Genomic DNA, 8,429 nt, shown 5'->3' on the forward strand with positions numbered 1-8,429 from the left:
AGGGAAAGAAACTGTACTTCATAATTTACTTTTGCCTCTCTTCTTCAGAGAATATCCTTTATTGCTCTTAGAACTACAGTTTCCTATAAATGATATAAATAATATGAATGATGATCTTCATCATTCTTTAAATTGCTAAGAGGCAAAGACTAACTGAAAGTTTGTATTCACCTGTTTTCATGAGAATTATTTAAGAGACAGAAGTTTTTTATTGGCAAATTCGCAAATTGAAGCAAATCAAATCAATTTATAAAACATAGGCATAAAATATAGGAGGATAAAATACAGACATTAATTCACTGAACACACATGTAAGTAATATATACACCCCACATATTCTGAACGATGTCTGCTAACGTTATTCCTCTGTCCATAGGCACATGTAATGCCAATGCGGGCATCCGGAGACTTAGCCGTCCTCCTCTTTTTCTTCTTCTTTTTTGTCTCTAGGCTCTTCAACTTTTATGTTTTTCTTTGACTCCACTAAGCTTCTCTTGAGCTTTCTAGGTTTGACAAAGTTGTCCTCTGGCATGTTTTTGCCAGCTGTCATGGTTCAGAGTACAATTTAAGCCTCTGTTGCACACTATTGTAAATCCAGGTAATGAAAGCCACAAACTTCTCACAAGCATTATAAAGCTGACATCTGTCAAGATAAATATTGTGCAGTCAGCAAGGAGGGGACGGCTTAGATGGCTTAAACAGTTAACCTTTACATTGCATTTGAGAAGGCTTTAGATGCTCCTTCGAAGTATGGTGGTCTGCATAAGTTGTTAGGTAAAATCTACAGATCGCTTTCATGTTCTTAATAAATAATAGTTTAAGTTTTTAAAAACATATTTGTGTTTTGGAGAAAAAGGATGAAGTATTTCCTAAACCCACTATTTAAAAACATGGTATGACTTTTCTGGGTAAGTTTTTTTTTTTTATTTTATTTACCATTTTATTATAATATTAATACCTATTGCTTAAATAAAATATACTCATGTTAAAGTATACACATGAGGAATATAACAAACCTTTCAACATTGTTTAGAAATACTTTATGTTCCTTGAATATTCTTTTATTTTTACATTGAACACTATATGCAAATTTTCATCTTCTTATATTTCAGTAAAATTTATGTCATAAACATTTTCATGCTAATCATATTAACATAACTAGCTAACTAAATTCTAGCATGAAGTCACCATATGGTTTTCTGGCTATTACTAACAGAGTTCATGGAGTGCTTTAATTACAACTAACATAGCAACTGTATGAATAAGCTCTAACATTGACGATTTCTTATGGATCAGACTATTTCGTGTATACCGTATATAATCCCATTTACTTCTGGTCATATTTTTATATAATATAGAAATATAAATTAAATAATAATATATAAATAATATATAATATATATAAATATAATAACCATTATATTATTATGTTTTCTCTGTTATAGACAGTAAAGCCAAAGATTAGAGGAGTAAAATAAAATGGTTGAGACAACACAGCCAATGAGGGCAAGAGCTAGCACTGAATACATTCTTGTAGGCGTCTTTAGAATTAGTTCTTGTAATGCCCTGTCACATATAGCACTATGTAACAGGAAAATGACAGATTTTTTAGTTACAGCACACAGGCTAGGAGAAGATTATTCTTTCACTCTATCCTATTCCTTTAGTATATCCAGAGAACACTGTAGAAACAGAACACTGATCACTATGAAAAGAAAGTATAGCTGATTATTTAAGAACAAAGAGACAAACTTTGGCCATTCCCTTTGAGCACAGAAAAAATACTAAAAGAATATGCTTTTTGCCAAGGTATAAGCAAAAACTTGGAAATGAGAATGCTGTAAGAATTATATTCTCTCTTATCCGGCAGTGAAACACCAAAGATCAAGAGTAGACCAGAAGAAATGTTATTGACATAGACATGCTTTTTATCACTATTTTTTAAGTAAGGATATACTGAAAACTGGCTTGGAGCCCATAAAATCTTTTAGAATTTTCCCTTATAAGTATGTATATAATGATTGAGACCCATATTCTACATGTGTGAATCTTTTGGTATACGTGTGTGTGTGTGTGTGTGTGTGTGTGTGTGTGTGTGTAAACGGTAACTAACAAGACCTAATTATTCTGTTAATTTTTGTAGGGAGATTGGGAATAAAAGAACCTGTCATTGGAGTCTAAATTGTGGTACCTCATCTACAAAAAAATCTATCACTTTATTGTGAGAAAGAATAAGGAAGAACTTGAAGTCAGATTGAATAACTCTAGGGGGGTGGAGGTGGGGAGGAAAAGCTAATATAGTACGCTCTTGCTCTTTACTATAAAAGGTGAATAAGATTAACATACATATTTGTTTAATTTCTCAAGAGAAACAGAATGAACTATTTAATTTTATATAAAACTTAGGAAAAGGGGAATACAGAGAAGCAGATACATTTATAGGATTTTGACTTTGAACCATATTGCTTTTACATTTCGAAAATTAAAATCTCCCACAAAAATAGGAGAATACCTTAAAAAGTAGGAAAAATAGGGGTGCCTGGGTGGCATAGTCTGTTGAGCGACCAACTCTTAGTTTCAGCTTGTGTCCTGATCTCAGGGTTGTGAGAGCCAGCCCTGTGTCAAGCTCCCTGCTCAGTGGGGAGTCTGTTTGGAATTCTCTCTCCCTGTCCCTCTGCCTCCACCCCACCCCACCACCAGTGCTCACACGCAATCTCTCTCAAATAAATAAATCTTAGGAAAAAAGTAGGAAAAATAAATGCAAAATTAAACACAAACATTAGAAAGTAAATTTCAACTGTACATTAAATTGATAACACAGCTGTAAAGCATAAATAAAATTTCAGCTAACTTTAACACAATTTTCTATATGGATTTAAATATATATGTATTTATATATGTAAACAAAATGAGCTATAAATATTCTTTTGGTACATTTTCAGTAAAAATGCACAATAGCTTTATTGTTAGTAATAATGTTGACAATGTAATTTTAAGCTACATTAAAGTACATTCTTTTAAACTACATTAAATGTATTATAAATGAATTTAAAATTATTCCATAATGTATGTTATAAAAAAGTATGTAAATATACTGAAGCTATTTGAAACTAGTTTCTATAGCATAAAAGTATTAAATAAAATAGTTGTTATACCACAAAAGTACTAAATAAAATAAAAACCTTGTTATTAAATTTGAGTTAGAAATAAGAATGTAAGTTGTAATTTGAAGTGTATATATATTCTGTTTTTTTGCTACTGAAATAATCTAGAAACAGTGACCTCCCAGGAGTAATGTGTACATGTAGCACCCAGATCTTGATTCTAAAAACCATTCTCCAATATAATGAAGATGTGAGACTTGAAGAAATAGCTATTTCCAAGTCTGAGAACAGGGAAAATAGAGAAAATAAAAAATGCACACAAGGAACTGATCAAATATGAATATATTCATATCAAAAGGACATAGGAATGGGGTTGGCAATTTTTGTGAAAAATTATATATATATGTTTATATATTATATATATATGTTTATATTATATATATATAAATGTTTGGGTTTTTTTGATTCTATATATCTTAAAAACTTGATTAGTTCTTTCAGCATGAATAATATGATATCCACTTTAATTTTGGCATATATACTTAGTTGATCTTTCCATTCTGTTTATTTTTAAACTTTTTGTTTCATTTTGTTTTAAAATCCTATTGTGCAAAAAATATACAGACTTAAAGAGGAGACCGTAAGATTCCAGTAGGAAGGTAGTGTATTTTAATCTGTGGGCTTAAACCATTCATATGAGTACTGATTTTTGTTTTATGTTGTCTTATTTGTCATTATTTTATTTGCTTGTTTTATATGTGCCATTTCCTACATTTTGGTGATTTTAGTTTCCGTTGCTTCATTTTGTTAAAATACTTAAACCTACATATTCTACTCTAATATTTTCTTATTAATTTTATGTACATACTTGACAGGTAACATTAATATGACCAGTTTTACTCTCTGCAAGGACATTAGTACCTATTTAGTTTTATCTCCTTTTTTTCATCCTCTTTTTCTATAAACGCACCCACATACACACACATACATACTCATACACACATATACACACATCATAACACAAAACCTTGTTATTTTTTTCATCTAGGTTGTAGTTTAATTTTTAACTAAAACACTTTTTAAAAATAATTATTACTTATATATATCACAAGACATATTCGTGGTAATAAATTCTTGAATAATATTCAAATGCAGTAAGCTAATTAAATAATTTATAGAAATATAGCATAACAAGAATGGAATACTTTTTTAAAGATTTAGTATTTATTTTAGAGGGGCAGAGGGAGAGAGAGAATCTCAAGCGGACTTCCTGTTGAAAGTGGAGCCTGACATGGGCTAGATCCATGACCCCGAGATCATGGCCTGAGCCAAAATCAAGAGTCCCATGACACTTAACTGACTGAACCACCAAAGCACCCCCAAAATGGAATATTTTATTGTCATTAATAGTGATGTGATTTATCCACATCAGCACATATTTAAAATACTTAAAATATATTATAAAGTGAAAAAATTAATTTATATGAAGATATGTATTTTAGGATACCATTTTACTCAACCTCTATTAATAGTTATGTCTAGATTTGTGCCTCAATAGATAAATAGGTAGGTATATAGATACATAAACATACTTATCTTTTCTGAAAATAGACACCATTATTTTAGGAACACACTTGCCTTTATTGAGGTACAATGTATTACATATACATTTGTAATGTTGAAATTTTGCCATGTTTATGTAATATGTAAAGAAAACATATTCAAAATGTCTGCCATAAGTGACAATTTTAAAAGAAGTTCTTACAAGTCAATGGTTATATGATACATAGGCATCTGGGCAAGAGTTATTTAAAAAATTAATTAATTGATAAAGAAAAATATATGTCCCTAAAATAAAAAGAGTTGAATCTTCACACTCAGTGAAATGTGATTTGCCTATAATTTTGTCATCTCTAATTATTGCAAAACATTTAAAAATAATCTGATGGAGAACATGAGAAAAATGTTACTGAGATGAAAATTAGTGCTTAATGGAAATACGTATATCAACCTTCAGTTGGTATGAGACAGTGTAATTAATCATTGGTATAGAGTTTTAGCAAATTTATGTGAGTTCCAAGTAAGAATATGTTTAACAATTCTCTGCCCTTTATCATAAGAAATGTATTTCTTCTGTTTTTATTTTCCTTCAATTCAATATTAAGAATTATGTTGATTTGAGGGGTGCCTGGGTGGCTCAGTTAAGTGTCTGCCTTCAGCTCAGATAGTCATCCCAAGGTCCTGGGATTGAGTCCCGCATCAGGCTCCCTGCTCAGCGGGTAGGCTGCTTCTCCCACTCTCACTCCCCCTGCTTGTGTTCTCTTTCTCTCTCTCTCTCTCTCTCGCACACTGTCAAATAATTAAAAAAATAAATAAAATCCTTTAAAAAATTATGTTGATTTGAGTTTCTAAGGATCACATCTTTGAATCAGGATTTCTGATGCAGAGACTATGGCCCCAATGGGATGGAGCCTAAAGAGGTCATCGAGAGTAACTGGAATGAGATTGACAGCTTTGATGACATGAACCTCTGAGTTCCTTCTCTGCGGTATCTATGCCTGTGGTTCTGAGAAGCCTTCTGCCATCCAGCAGTGAGCCATTCTTTCTTATTTCAAGGATTATGATGTGATCACTCAAGCCCAGTCTGGGCCTGGATAAACAGCCACGTTTGCCATGCCAATTCTGCAACAGATTGAATTGGATCTAAAGGCTACACAGGCCTTTGTCCTGGCACCCAATAGAGAGTTGGCTCAGCAGATACAATAGGTAGTCATGGCCTTGGAGGATTGCATGGGTGCCTCTTGCCTTGAGGGGACCAATGTACATGCTGAAGTCAGAAGCTGTAGATGGAAGCTCCCCATATCATCGTGGGTACCCCACGTCATGTGTTCGATATGCTTAACTGGAGATACCTGTTTCCCAAATATATCAAGATGTTTGTACTGGATGAAGCCGATGAAATGTTAAGCCATGGATTCAAGGACCAGATCTATGACATATTCCAAAAGCTGAACAGCAACACCCAGGTGGCTTTGCTGTCAGCTACAATGCCTTCTGATGCACTTGAGGTGGCCAAAAAGTTCATGAGGGACCCCATTCAGATTCTGGTCAAAAAAAGAGGAGCTGACCCTGGGGAGGGTATCTGCCAGTTCTATATCAACGTGGAATGAGAAGAGTGGAAGCTGGACATACTGTGTGACTTGTGTGAAACCCTGACCATCACTTAGACAGTCATATTCATTAACACCTGAAGGAAGGTTGATTGGCTCACTGAGAAGATGTACACCTGAGACTTCACCATGTCCACCATGCACAGAGATAATGGACTAAATGGAACAAGATGTTATCATGAGGGAATTCTGCTCTGGCTCTAGCAGAGTATTGATTACCACAGACTGGCTGGCCAGAGTCATTGATGTACAGCAGGTTTCTTTAATCATCAACTATGACCTTCCCACCAGAAGGAAAACTATATCCACAGAATTGGTCATGGTGGACAGATATGGCTATAAGGGTGTGGCTATTAACATGGTGACAGAAGAAGAAAAGAGGACTCTTCAAGATGTTGAAACCTTCTACAACACCTTCATCGAGGAGATGCCTCTCAGTGTTGCTGACCCCATTTGAGGGGCTGTCCTGGTACCTAGTCCTACCCAGGGTTCAGTCTGTGGAGGGCTGAAGAGGAGCAGGAGAGGAGAGGGAAGAGAGCCAAAGGATGGAAATCTTTCATTTTTTTTCTTTTTCTTTGAATGAATGTCACTTTTTGAGACAAAAGAATTATGTTTATTTTATTACATAGACTATACTTATCAATATAAATAGCAAACTTTTAAAATATATTTTATAAATTAAAAGAAAACAGCATGTTTGTCATAAAAAAACAGTATTGGTTGAAGTTTGTCTATTGCATACATTATAAATAATCTCAGAATAACCTCATGGATTTTGTTCCCTTTTTTTTTTCATTTTCATGGGTATGTGTTTGCAAAATCTATTTTTTTAAAAGATTTATTTATTTATTTGAGAGAGAGAGAGCGAGAGCTAGTGAGCATGAGCAGGAGGGGAGAAGGAGAAGAAGAGGGACTTCCAAGCAGACTTTGTGCTGAGCATGGAGCCCCACGTGGGCTTCATATCACAACACTGAGATCATGACCTGAGCCAAAACCAAGATTCTGATGCTTAACCAACTGTACCACCCAGGTGCTCCTACAAAATCTTTTTTAAAAAGAAAGCCAAATCAGTTTCATTTGCCCAGAATGAGGGAGGGAGATTATCATTTACAGTCACTTTCTATTTTTTACTGAAGTATGACATATAGTATCCTATTAGTTTATATCAATAGTACATCATAGTAAGTCAGTATTTTTATCCATGATGAAAAGATCTTCATAAGTCTAGTTAACATCTGTCACCATACAGTTATCACACTATCATTGACTATATTCCCTATGCTATATATTATATTCCCATGATTTATTTATTTTAAAACTGGAAGTTTGTACCTTTTAATCCTCTTTACCTATTTTGCCCATCCCCCAACTTCTAGTAACCAACAATTTCCTGTATCTGTGAGTCTGTTTCTGTCTTATTTATTTTTAAATTCCACATACAACTGAAATCATACAGTATTTGTCTTTCTCTATCTGATTTATTTCACTTAGCATAAATACCCCCAGGTCTATCCATGTTGTCTCAAATGGCAGAATCTCTTCTTTTTTTTTATAGCTAACTAATATTCTATTCTAAACACACACACACACACACACACACATACCCCAAATCTTCATTATCCGTTGGTCTATTGATGCACATTTAGTTTCTTCCATGTCTTGGCTATTGTGAATAATGCTGCCATGAACACAAGGGTGCACACATCCTTTTGGATTGGTGTTTTTATTTCCTTTGTATAAATGGCCAGAAGTGGAATTGCTAGATTGTGCGGTAGTTTTATTTTTAATTTTTTGAGGAACTTCCATACTGTTTTCCATAGTAGCTGAATCAATTTACATTGCTACAAATAGCATATGAGGTTTTTCTTTTCTCCACATTCTTGCCAGAACTTGTTACTTTTTGTCTTTTTGATAATAGTCAATCTGAGAGGGGAGAGGTGGTATCTCACTGTGATTTTGATTTGCATTTCTTTGATTATTAGTGCTGTTGAGCATTTTTTCATGTGCCTGTTGGCCATCTGTATGGTTTCTTTGAAAAAGTATCTATTCAAGTCCTCTCCCCACTTTTTAATCAGGCTGTTTGTTTTTTCAGTATTAAGTTGTGCAAGTTCTTTATATATTTTGGATATTAACCCTTTATTGGATATATAATTTG

The 8,429-nt window shown here is 33.5% G+C and overlaps 1 pseudogene; it reads left to right on the plus strand.

The window, feature by feature from the left end:
* The window catches only part of LOC103662029, a 21,334-nt pseudogene extending 14,603 nt beyond the window's left edge, over positions 1–6,731 (plus strand).
* Positions 6,732–8,429: the final 1,698 nt, after the last annotated feature.

The sequence above is a fragment of the Ursus maritimus genome, unplaced genomic scaffold (genome assembly GCF_017311325.1).
Source record: "Ursus maritimus isolate PB19 unplaced genomic scaffold, ASM1731132v1 scaffold_4, whole genome shotgun sequence".
Classification (NCBI taxonomy): Eukaryota; Metazoa; Chordata; class Mammalia; order Carnivora; family Ursidae; genus Ursus; species Ursus maritimus.